Consider the following 13597-nt stretch of genomic DNA (forward strand, 5'->3'; position numbering starts at 1 on the left):
CTGTCATTCGCCTTTGTTTTTTTTTTTTTTTGTTTTTTTTGTTTTTTTTGACGCTGGGGTTTGGAAATTTGAAGCGTTTCTTCTGAACGTGTTAAAACGCTCAAACTCGACTATTTTAAATAGACGCTGCCGATAGACAATTGGAATCATAGCCAAGCTAGACATCAAAGTGTGAACATCCTCGTCATGCCGAAGAAAAGTTTGAAGAATGCTGCAAATAAGTGTCCTGGCCGTGGCCGTGGACGCTGACGCAAGGACGATCCATTATACCGACGTCTTTCAGCCTATGAGTAACTTAAAAGTAACGTCTGTCGACGTGTGGCAACGATCGCGTAACGTGCCAACAACACATTAATCATAGGTTAGAAATAAGTTTCGGGTACGCTAAACATTACCTCGGCGTGTCTCAACTTATGATTAACTTACAAGTAGCATGTGTTGACGTCTGTCAACGATCGCAGACCGTGCCTACAACTTGTGGACAGCGTAGCGGAACGTGTGAGTCATACGCCGGCATACGTCGTGAAATTTCAAGCATGAAAAAATTTGAGGACAACCGAAAAGTACAACGTTTAAAGCCAACGTACAACGACTTATGGCAACGTACTACGACGTATGCCAGCGTGCTCTTAATGTTATCAAAACTTACCCATAACGTATTCAACGTTTGCCAGCGTTTTAGAAAAAAAAATTCAAAAATCGGCATACGTTGGCTAAAACGTCAAGGTGTGACCGGGCCTTAAGAAATACTTCAAACTAAACTAATAAATGTCACAATGTGTCAGTCAGTCAGTGCGTCTGTGTGCCTCCTCCATAACTCCAAAACCATGAAACCTCGCAGCCTGAAACTTTGCATGCATATCAACAGCACTCCAAGGGAGTGCATGAGAAAAATTGGGTGTTCAGATTAATTAAAACACACCTTTTGAAGATAATTAACGGTAATATTTAATTATATCCTTTATCATGCGTATTAGGGTGCATCAAACGCCCCCTTTTTTGCAAAAGTTTGAAAAACACAACGGTGATAGGACAGCTATGTGTTTGAATACATGAAAAAAACATTTCTCATTTTTTTCAGAATTTTCGGTCATCATCTTGGGGGTCCACATCGGGGTCAAAGTTCAGGTACGCAGCTCCTGCACATTTTTCAGAACAAGTGTTATATTTCACTGTATGGTGATCAAAACTTGTGTCTGGTGGTGAAATAATTCTGACATATCAATGTACTGCTCCTTTGGTGATGTTTGTAACACGGTTGGCTTGTAATTTGTTGGCGCAGTTTCCTGGAAAATAGTATTTTTTTCCCGGAAATTGTGTTTTCCCAGAGAATTTGACACGTGGCAGATCATGAATGTAAAAGTTTGGAGGATTTTCCGAGATGATTTGACTTCTCTGGTGATAATTATTGCATACTACCGAGTGATGAGTGCAGAAACACTGCCTGCATTATCAGTTCTAGTGGTTAGTTGAAAGGACTAGAGTGATGCTGGCACGCTCTCGTACTTTGTCCTTCGTACTGGCATGAATAGGCGAAACCTCACTATTACTAATCATTAGATCTTTCAGAAGGAATCTCACATGGAAACTAGGCGAGACGGCGCAGTCTTCGGACTCGGAGGAAAGATTGCTGCAGAGGACGCAAATATCACAGGGACGACATTACCAACAAAGGAACAAGTCATCCGATGCTTCAAGTATCATCAGGACCTTGCATGCAATCACAATTACACAAAAGCCGCTATCGCGAAAATAGTACTTGGAAAATTAGAACCTTTTTATGAAAAAGGACATATCCCAATGTTCGCACCTAAAGTGCGTCTGACAAAATAATTAAATTAGTTAGTACCAATGCTAAGCTACGAGAAATACCAAAATCGAGACGCTCATCTGGAACGGGAAAGGATAGAGAAAGGATAGATAAGGAATTAGAAGATTTGAAAACAACATTCGTTTTATGGCCGAAAAATGTAGAGCAACTGATTACGAATGAAGAGGATAAAGCCTTCCTACAATCTATGATGAGTGACCGCGTGGCGAGTTTCGGATGTAAGGACAATATTTTAAAGAAGAAGACGGAGACGGCTGACCGTGTCATCTCTGTCAAGCCTGATAGAGAGGAACTTGGACTATTGCCTATTGGGCGCTTTGGTACAGACTTCGGAAAGGCTCACTTCCCCAAGGACATTCACTTGACATCTAGCCTTTCTGACTTTGTCTCGGTTGATTCTTGGTTTGTGTTCAGAGAACTTGACCTGGACGATTCATTCTTAACGTATGAAGTGAGTGAGTGGGAAACACTTCCAGCCTATGTGGATTCAAAATCTAAAACCAAAGCACTCAATGTAACTAATGATGTGGCTGAACGTCTAATAAAACTCGGAACGGACCGTCTCGGTGCAGCTAGGTCTGAAGAACACTTTCAGAATGTGCAACAAGTCACTGAGAATGACAGGAAAGAGAATCCGAATCTCCGGAAACACTTGAAAACTTGATCATTAATGATATTCTATGAGTACCTTGATATGAACACACAATTCTGGGTAATAAAGCCATGAATTTGACAGAACCGAGGCATTTGTTACTATTTTGTTGTTTTTTTTCTGGGAAAAAAAAATCACCAGTTTCCCGCTTCTCCAGCAAATTTCCCGGATAATTTGATTGGCTCTATATCACTGGAACATCACCAAAGGAGCAGTACATCGATATGTCAGAATTATTTCACCACCAGATACAAGTTTTGATCACCATACAGTGAAAAATAACACTTGTTCTGAAAAATGCGCAGGAGCTGCGTACCTGAACTTTGACCCTGATGTGGACCCCCAAGATGATGACCGAAAATTCTGAAAAAAGTGAGAAATGTTTTTTCATGTATTCAAACACATCTGTCCTATCGCCGTTATGTTTTTCAAACTTTCGCAAAAAGGGGGCGTTTGATGCACCCCAATGCGTATCCTCGGACACCTCGCTCCCCCTTGATGGGGTCTTAATTCACCATTATTATTTTTTGGCCTGCTCAACAATACCTCGACTTAGAACAGACCGCAATGATTTCTTTACGATAAAAGTTTTTTTGTTTTTTTTTCATTTTCCTCACTCATATCATGGAATGCCTGATCATCATACCTACGGACAGCTGGTTACATTTCAATCCTGATAAACGCCGTGAGACGCCAGCATTGGTGGCTTTATTTCATTTCTGCACATGCCATAATCTCTAGAATCTCTTAAACTGAGCCAAATTACAAAATTTAAGCTCCAGAATTGCAATTAGCCGCAGTTCCGACGACTAAAAAAATTTTTTTTTTTTTTAATTTGTTGAATTCGGACATAGTTTGACATTTCGAGTGACTGGAAAGTGTTTAAATGACGGATCGGCGATCGCTAATCACATGCCAAGCCAGCCGTTCCTTATCAACTGTTCCGTTGGAGTGCTTCCTTGAGTGCTTAAGCCACTTGAGGAGCACTCTACAAGATTCGCAGTTCACTAAATACTGTGCATTGATTGAGTTGAACAAAGTTCAGGGGCCACTCGTCTGCGTTGGTCGCAGTTTGTCATATGGTGCGTCGGGCAGTGGCTGGCGAGCTGAAAATATGAAATTTTACTTTATACCATGTTTCCCCTATTGTCTGAATCTCTCTCACCCCACCCCCTTGCTTCCCCATCCCTCCCTCACCCATCCCCCCCCTCCACCTGCTTCCCCACCCCTTCCTCTCTGTTAAGGGGACTGTTAAGGACTGACAGCTTGGTTTTGAATTTAAAACTATTTCCCCATCACGAAGCATGTGCGAATCAGATTCAGAGTGAACTGACCAGAGAGGTGCAAAGGTCGCTGCATGTGTGAGCATGCATGCAAGCAGACAGGCCTTTGCCAGGTCGATAGCGTGGCTTTTAAAGGCTTCCGCCTGGTTTTATATTAAACTTGGTGGTTAAAAAGAAAATGTTGCTATCTGGGCACATTTTATCGGCCCTTCCCTTGCCTTCCCCTCCCCTCACACTGCCTTCGATTCCCTTCCCCTCATGCTGCCTTCCATGCCCTTCCCTTCTCCGCACACCGCATTCTCTTCCCCTCATGCTGTCTTACCTTCCCTTGCCATCGCGCTGCCTTCCCTCACACTTACCCCTCCCCTCTCCACTCCCCCATGAACATCTTTCGGTGGTCTCTGTGTGCCGTTTTAACGTACCCAATTTCATTCAATCCTGTACTACCCACACCCACCCCTTATCCACAAGTCCCACTACCAAACATGAGTTGAGAACCCCTCCCCTCACGCTTACCTTCTCCCAAACCTCCTCCCTCTCCCGACTTCCACCTCCATCCCCTTCGCTACCACCACCCCCCCTCAGATTGTATAGCAATGTTTGGTGAGAAGTCACCCTCCCCCACCAGCCCCCCATCTCCTACCTCCCTCTTGCTCACCCTCCTCTCACTCTCCTCCCCCCCCCCACACCCCTCCATCCTCTCTCCTCTCCCTCTCCCTCTCCACCACCCCTCCTTAATATCTACATCAGCGAAGCGATGGGTTGTATTTGTGAACAGGAAAAAAAACTTGAGCGAATGTATTTGGCTTTCTGTACACTGTATACATCTAATATAAAAAGCTACTAACCACTGACTGATATTAAAGATCGCTACCTTCCGGGTGACGGAGAAAGCAGAAATTTTGTGTGCCAATGGACATCAAAGCCAGTAGACCAGGGAAGGGGGGGGGGATCACAGAATCGTCAGCCATCATCCATCAATGAAAACATGAATAAATAAAGATAAATTTTAAAAATGAAAAAAATGCAGGTGAGCGACCTGAGATAATGGGGAAGTAAGGTAATTCTGTGTGCCGACGGACATCGAAGCCAATACACCAGAGGAAAAAAAAAAAAAATCAAAAAAAAATCACAGAACCATCAAAAAACATCCATAAATAAAAATATAGATAAATTGGTGGGGGGGGGGTGGGAGGGAAAAAATCACATGCAGGTGAGCAACCCGAGACAATGGGGAAGCACACCCCGGTCGTAGCAAGTACAACCCAATTGGCATATGTTATTAAATATTTATTACCATTGCCAAAGGTCAGGGTATTGCATTTTGGTCCATTTGTTTGTCCGCACAAAACTGAAGTGTTTTTCAACACAACCACTTCTCGGATTTAGCCAAAATTTTCACCATCAGAGCAACTACTCATGTAGAATGTTTTGACGATAATTATGATGTAATAGGTCACGTGGTGTGGCAGCCACGTTGGAAAAATGGAAAAACTTTGAAACTCTGCATCTCTGAAACTGCACCAAGGTAAAAATTTAAACTTGGCACATAGTGGAGAATCCTCGTGGGGAATGAGTGCGATTTTTAAAAATGATGTCATAGGTGCCTTCATTGTGAAATCACAATTGCATTTGTAGAACGCTACATCCGATCAGTATCAAAATTTTTGATGGTCATCTCGGGATAAAATGGTCCACACAACAAAAAATGAATAAATGAATTAATTAAATTGATGAGGTCATCAGTCACGTAATTCGGCAGCCATATTGTTTTTTTGGTTTAAAAAAAATTTTTTTTGAACTTCATAAATCTCTGATATGACAACAAATCAAGACCAAAAACTTTACACTTGTACGAGTGCCTATCCATGAGGAACAAGAGGTCCACACATATGACATCATATAGTCCATTTGCCATCCTTATGAGTTCAATAGCGGACCTTGCAATCGTCTATAGTAAAAAGTTTTAAAGTGGATTTGCTATCCCATGAGGTCCCTGAAGCAATTCAGCTTGGTTGTCCTCGGACCAACTTTGAGCAATTTTTTAAATATGCAAATTAGGGCCACCATTACCAAAAAACCTATTTTCTTCAGTATCTTTGCAACTATGCATGATAATGGCACAAAAATGTTATCGAGACCTATGTTTTCATGGTCAAGGATTACAATAAAGGCATATAAAAAGTTATTACATGTATTTATTTTGTCTGTATGTAAAGTAATTGCCGCCATTTCCCCAAAACCTATTTTCTGCAATATCTTTGCAACTATGTATGGTAATGTCACAAACAAGGTGTCTAGACCTATATTTTCATGGTCAATGATTATGATAAAGACATTTAAAAAGTTTTCACATGTATATATTTTGCCTGAATGTAAATTATTTGCAGCTGCTGTCTTGCGCAGGCGTGGGATCACAAGGTTCATAACTCCAAGTCGAGCATTACCCAGCTCTATGATGTCAGCCGGATTCTGCTGGAACTCATGAGCCATGACGTGGGTCTCTCGGCGTCCATTGGGAGTTGAAACCAGGAGGTCAAAATTGTTGAACCACCCAAAGATTGGCCCCACCCTCCATTCCAAGCCCATGGCCTGATGTAGCACACTGCTCTTTTCACCCGCAAATTTTGCAGCTGATTTGCGGAAACGTATGATCTTGTCATAGGACACTATGAAACCGTGATCATGTAGAAGCTTGATCAACTCTGAACTCCCATACCTGTGATGAAGCTTCACTGCCAGCCCTAGCGTTGTCTGGGTTCTAGTGCCTGCGATGCGACTTTGTACAGCTTGGGTTCGACCGAGAGACTTTTTTGTAACCTCCCCCTACCCTACCCCCCCCCCCGAAACCAATTCTGAAATTATCTTGAGCAGTGTGGTGTTAGTCTGTTTGAGTGTGTTGTTGTACGTGAATTCTCCGATTTGTTAGGGTGACAAATCTTTTGAGAGAGGTGACAATCTGAAATATGGAGCACAAAATCAAACCTAGAAGGGCACTCAGTGGAGCGTATACCTCCGCCCCGATCCGGATCTTCACGAAAAATCGAATCAATTCCTCCTTGTCACACACCCAAACTGTCCACAAAGTTTCGTCCGAATACATCCATAACTCTTTGAGATATCATCCTATATATCATTTATGACATGATCTCTCAATGGTGAAGAATGACTGAAAACAATTCTAGTATCCGGGTCCGGTTCTTCACCAAAATCAGATCAATTCGTCCTTGTCACACACCCAACCTGCCCATCCAAAACTTTTAGAAATATCCTGCGCACAAACAAAGACAGACAGACATGATAACATTAACTTCGTCCACTTTCGGTGGCAGAGGCAATGATACGGATATGCTCCACTGAATCTTACAGGTAAACTTAATGGCAAAATATACTGGATGCACCTTGATAAAACAAGCATTTAAAAGTCTTTATTTTGTCCTATCAGTTAATGAAAAAAAACCCCAGAATTCCAAGTACTAAGGAGATCCACGTGCTATGGCACCAAGGTTTTCAAGACAGTGAGTACAACTCCCCCACCCTCTCCCCTCCCCTGCCCTGCCCTCATTTTACCCCACATAGGTGCTACACTATCCTTGGAAAGTTTGGTCAAGATCAATTCAAGGGTTTAAATAGATCACCTTTCCCCAATTGCAACTCCACTTAAATCTCAAAACCTATTAAAGCTAACAACTTCATTTTTTTTCATCATTAACCACCCCCCCTTCCCCCTCACCAATGGGACCCACACGATCCCTACCAAGAAGATCCCTCCTATTGCAAGCCCCTGCCCCCTAAATTGAAAAATCTATTAAGTAATTTTTTTCATCACAAACCACCCGTTATTGGGCCTCCACATTTGGTTGCCCTGCAGACCCTAGGCTCATGTGAATAGCCAGATCCTGATATAGAGAATCCCCCCCCCACCCTTCCCATAAAATTACTTGCTTGGCTGTTGAATTAATACCAGGTGGGGTTGACTCAGCCTGTCATCCTTCTGAGGTCATAAAAATGAGTACCAGCTTGTTGGGATGATTGAGCCATTCGAGTATCCTGTGTCGGAGTGGCGACCCGTCCAGGATTGTGCCCAACAGCCCAGGATACTGCTTCAGCAGCACCGACGCTCTGTCGAGAGTATGGTCCTCATGAATGGATTAAGACCCCATGGTGTTTTTCGATGAAGAGTAGGCAGAAGATCACTGGCACCCAAGCCCAACTACACAAATTCCTGCCTCAACATACAGGTAGCACCACATCAGCAGCACATCCACAACCATTCCCCCCCTCACCCCTCTTCCCCTCCCAGAAATGCCTCAATTTCTGAATGCTTCTTAATCAACAATGGCAATCAACATGTCAGCAGAGCATTTCAGCTTCACAGTGACTTTGCTTCCGTAACTAGAGAACAGTGCAAAATGTATTTCAGCAGAAAATGACATCGATATACTGTCATCACACAAATACTCTTTTTCTGTGAAGTGCGAGATTATGAAAACCTAATTGTTATTTATTTTTGTGCTTCTTGCATTTGAAAGAGAATCTTCAAACAGCTAACACCTTGAAGTTATTCATTTATAATCGAGAAGCATCCGTTTCAAACATGTCCAAGTGGCTCTCTTGTATCATACATATTCATGAAAGGCATGTCGCAAAAAGAGCATCACAACAATAGTTCCTCAAATCCTCTATTTTATGTATTTTTTAGGGCTGCCAGTGCTGAACTGAATGCAGGTGCGAACAACACAACTTCAATATGCGAAGGCGACACCAAATGTCAACATTCAAATGATTTCATCCTCGAGATCGATGAGGGATGCGATTTCAAGGAACCTTTGTTAGAAGGCAGTTTAGATTTTACAATGTATTCTGAAAGTCACAAACGAATCGATAAAACATGAAAACATAGGGTACGAGAAGGGCACTCGATTGAGCGCATACCTCCGCCACGCAATGCCTGATCCACGAGAATATATTGGGCCCAATACATTTTTGAAATATCATGATATATATATATATATATATATATATATATATATATATATATATATATATATATATATATATATATATATATATATATATATGTATATTTCTCATGTTTGGCCCTATCTCTCAATGGTGAAGAATCACTTTCAAAATTAAATAATTCTCGTATCCAGATCCGGATTTGGATCTTCACCAGAATCGAATCAATTTGGCATGGTCACACACCCAACCTGCCCACCACATTTCATCTGAATCCATCCACAGCTTTTTGAGACATCGTGCACACAGACAAACAGACAAACAAAGACAAGCTGGTAGGCGACATGGGTGGTCGCTAGACCAAGGCGAATTTGAAATATGTAGATAAGAGAACACATCAGATGGCATTTTTGCCGTTCGTTGTTCCATATCGGAACATGACGAGCAACTGTCCATTCATCATTTGTGTTCGAGTCCCTAACCCTACGTTAGGGAATCCAAACACGAACGTTGTGGTGAAAGCATATAGTAATATAATTGCATACTAGTCATATAGTTTTTGATGGATTGGGCTGAAATTTTTTGACAAGGAGGTTCATTATAGTGTGCATAAAAGCACGGAAGCCGATTTTTGATTTTCGAATTTTGTTTTTTCGGATTTTTTCAAAAATTTCAAAGTCCCGTTGCTAGGCAACGGTGGCGTCCATAGCAACGGTGCTCAAAGGCATACAACTAGATCCTGGTATAAACCTACCAGTCAAGTTTCATCAAAATCGGTTGACTCCTCTGGCCTCCAAAGCTGTCCATTACATACAAACAAACAGACAGACATACAGACAGACGGAAAACCTAAAAATAAGGGTAGTCTAGCAACTACCCAACAGACAGAGAGAAAGGGTTGAAAACAACCTGCTTCACCTTCAGTGGCAGAGATAAATATGGTACAAGAAGTAAGTGGAATTCATGAACATATTGCTGATTACCAATGGATCAAAATGTAAATAATGCAGAATAACATTCTATGAAATGATCTATATGCACAAACACAGATGTTTCAGGAACGAAGAGTTATTTGAAGTCTACTTCAATGGTAACAGTACAAGCACAATGCAAGGTGATCTCAAAACCAGAGATAAATAGGCTGATCATGCCTGTGGAACATACACCATGACCCCCACCTCCTCAACCCATGAGCACACTAACCCTCACTCCTCCACATCAACAACACCATCCACTAAACAAACCAGATCCAACCAAAGATGCACTCAATGGGAAGAGGGAATGATGGTCTGGGAGTTCGGTGGTTCAAACCACAGCAGAGTCAAACCAAAGACTATAAAAATGGTCCATGCTGCTTCCTTGCTTGACGTTCAGCATTTTAAAGGATAAGAGCATGAACAATCCCCATAGGTTGGCATCCGTGGGAACTGCCCCGCTGAGTGTAGTGAGAAAGGTATTACCATTGTTGTGCCGTCTCTGGTATCCAGAGTGCCTGGGAAGTGACACTTCCGTCAAGCCCAGTGGCTGTGTTTGTCTTGTCTAATAGTCATGTGTTGCGTCTCGTGTATATATCCAAAGAATAATTGATGAGGCTGAACTAAATTCCTGTTTTACATTAACAACTGCAAGGGCACTCGATTGAGTGCAAACCTCCACCACATAATTCCTGATCCACGAGAACATATTGGGCCCAATACATTTTTGAAATATCATTCTATACAGTACTATAGCGTTTTTGGCCCTATCTCTGAATGGTGAAAAATCACTTAAAGAATTCTCGTAGTCGGATCCGGATTCGGATCTTCACCAAAATCTAATCAGTTAGTTCTTGTCACACACCTAACCTCCCCACAAAATTTCATCCAGATCCGTCGACAGCTTTTTGAGATATACACAGACAAACAGACAGACAGACAGACAGACAGACAGAAAGCCCGGGTGAAAACATAACCTCCTTCACCTTCGGTGACGGAGGTAATAATTACTAAATTTTCTTCAACAAGATGGTCCTCCGAACACAACTTGAAACTCCATTGGCTTTTCCCACTGCTGTTTGGTACTGTGCCAACTGCCTAACCAAGAATCTACAAACCACCTCCAGGTGATTCCCCAGTGTAACAAAATCCAGCACTGCCACTTGCATTACTACCTCCGCTACTAAAGGTGGCCAGAAGTCAAGTTTTCACCCCTATCTGTTTGTCTGTGAACAGGATATCTCAAATGATTCTTCACCATTGAGAAATAGGTCTAAAACGATATATAGCACGATATCTCCAAAAGTTGTGGATGGATTTGTATGAAACTTGATGGACAGGTTTGGGTGTGTTGCAAGGACGAATTGATTCAATTTTTGGTGAAAATCCAAATCCAGACCCAGATACGAGAATTATTTAATTTTTTTTAAGCGATTCATCACCATTGAACGATCGGGCTAAAAATGATGTCGTACTGTATAGCATAATATTTCAAAAATGTATTGGGCCCAATATGTTCTCGTGGATCAGGCATTTTGTGGTGGATGTATGCGCTCGACCGAGTGCCCTTCTAGTTATTCAATGTAATGTTTAAGCACGTACTGTCAAAGTACTTCTCATTGTATAAGCATCACATACAGTATATATATATATATATATATATATATATATATATATATATATATATATATATATATATATATATATATATATATATATATATATATATATATATATATGACAATAAACTAATTGGTTTGCGGGTGCCAGCAGTGACCACTATTTTCGTTGTGTCTGTGTGTCTCTCTATTTGTGACTCTCTCCAGAGCATAGCTCCGTGACGTTTTATGCGATCTTGATGAAACATGGACACAAGCTAGATATCATGGTCTAGTCGTCTTTTTGTATGAGGGGCGTCCCACGCCCCTTATGGGCGGAGCCACGCCCACTTTAACTTTTTATTTATTTCTATGTATTTTCTCGATTTTTTTTTCTCGCAATTTCATTTCCTCGAAGCTGTGCGTAATGTCCATAAGTACAACATATAAAAAAAATCCGATTTGATTTGGTCAATTTTGATGGAAGAGATAGGTTTTTATGGGAGGGCTTCCTCATAAGCTTCCACTAACTCAACTGTACCTATCGTGGCATTGTTCAATAATGCCCGTGAACCATCGTCGCCTCCCGGCTAGTTATTATTATGAGTAGTAGTAGTAGTAGCCACGAATCCTGAGCACTTTTTTGTTCCCAAGATATGTCATGCAAATACAGGACATCCTCTGAAGTGGTTTATGGAGAGGAGTTATGCGGCTCCACGAAAGAGCTGTTTCAGTGAAAGAGTAGCCTGGTGTTGGCTTGGTGGTGAGGGTGGCGGCTTGGGATCCTAGGGTCCTGAGTTCAAGCCCCTTTGGCCGCTGAATTAAAATACACCAGGAGGTTGACTCAGCCTGTCATCCTTCCGAGGTCGGCAAAATGAGCACCAGTGTACTGGTAAGGGGGACACTGCATCAGCGGCATCGTCGCGTCCCAACCAATGATGCAACCAGCAGCCACAGCCTGCACTCGATAGTAGTAGTTGTGAAAGAGTAACTGAGAAATGGAACAGCCTTCCTCACTTTGTGGTACCTGCACCATCACTTGACATATTTAAGGGCAGGTTGGACAACCATTGGTCCTCCCTCCTCTCGTAACATTTTACACCGACTACCCTACAAACATACACACCCCACAATGAATTATGTTCTCGTAGTTGTGACATATACCATCCCTGTCGATAAGAATGCAGTCGATTCGTATGCAGCCGGAGGCTGCTGCTTGCATCATTTTTTTCTTTCTTTCTGGAAGCGCAGCTGTGCCGCTGATGCAGTGCCTCCTGTTCCCATGACAGATTGAATCAACCTACTTGGTGTCAATTCAACGAAACGACAGGGGGGGAGGGGCTCCAATTTAAGACCCTAAGATCTCAAGCTAGTCACCTTTAATAAACCGTTAATCCCAAATCGATGGAATGATGGGAAGATTGAACAGGACTACCTTTTACTTCCGTATGATGATGATGATGATGATGAAAATTCAACACCTTTTCGCTCATCTTCAATCGATATCGTTTCATTTTCTTTTTAAATCCACGAGGAGAATGTCAAATAAAAGGTTTTACACGAACCTGATTAGCAGAGCTTGCGAACTCGACGGCTTTTCACCCTCTCACGCTGCTTCTGGTCTTTCCTCGACGTAATGTTTTACTTGAACCTCAACGCACACACGCACACACGCACACACGCACACACGCACACACGCACACACGCACACACGCACATAAAAAAAGGGCCAGCAATCCCACACGAACTGACCAATCAGAGCTTGTAGCAGTCCCACACGAACTGACCAATCAGAGCTCGCAGAAATCCCACACGAACTGACCAATCAGAGCTCGTAGTGTACAATGTACGGCGGTTTAAAAAAAAACGATTATAAACCATCGAGCTGAAAAATAAGATATTCGGATGAATTGCTCACACGGTCCGAAAAGTATTCTCCTTGATGCATTTATAAGATAAAAAAAATCGAAGAAATATTTATCTAAATGAAGCTCGTGTTTCCTGTGCAGGGTTTTCAGAGCTATCCCATAATGCCGTGCGCGCCGCCATGTTGGTTGGATTCACTTCCTTGGCAACGACAGCATTAGTAACACTCCCACCCGGCACGTTTATCTCGTTATTATGATTTCCTGCAATGGAAGGTTACGCTAATTCTTTGGCCTCGTTTACCCTCTCTCGCTTGTTCAGCTTGCCAACCAATATGGCGCCCGCGCACTGCATCATGGGTACCGAAACCCCCTCCATATTTTGTCATCATTTATTTTATTTTTTTGCACGACATCGATACACACATTGCA

General features: G+C 42.2%; 1 protein-coding gene across 1 annotated transcript in view; it reads right to left on the reverse strand.

Annotated features, from left to right (window-relative positions):
• The window catches only part of LOC147034451 (katanin p60 ATPase-containing subunit A-like 1), a 68163-nt gene extending 55115 nt beyond the window's left edge, over window positions 1-13048 (reverse strand). Inside the window, exon 1 of the mRNA XM_085883579.1 lies at window positions 12866-13048. The gene's annotated coding sequence lies outside the window, so the exon portion shown is untranslated. The remainder of the gene's footprint in view (window positions 1-12865) is intronic.
• Between the last annotated feature and the right edge of the window lie 549 nt (window positions 13049-13597).

This window comes from Eptatretus burgeri, chromosome 1 (genome assembly GCF_056783735.1).
Source record: "Eptatretus burgeri isolate ZD-2024b chromosome 1, Ebu_testis_v1, whole genome shotgun sequence".
Classification (NCBI taxonomy): domain Eukaryota; kingdom Metazoa; phylum Chordata; class Myxini; order Myxiniformes; family Myxinidae; genus Eptatretus; species Eptatretus burgeri.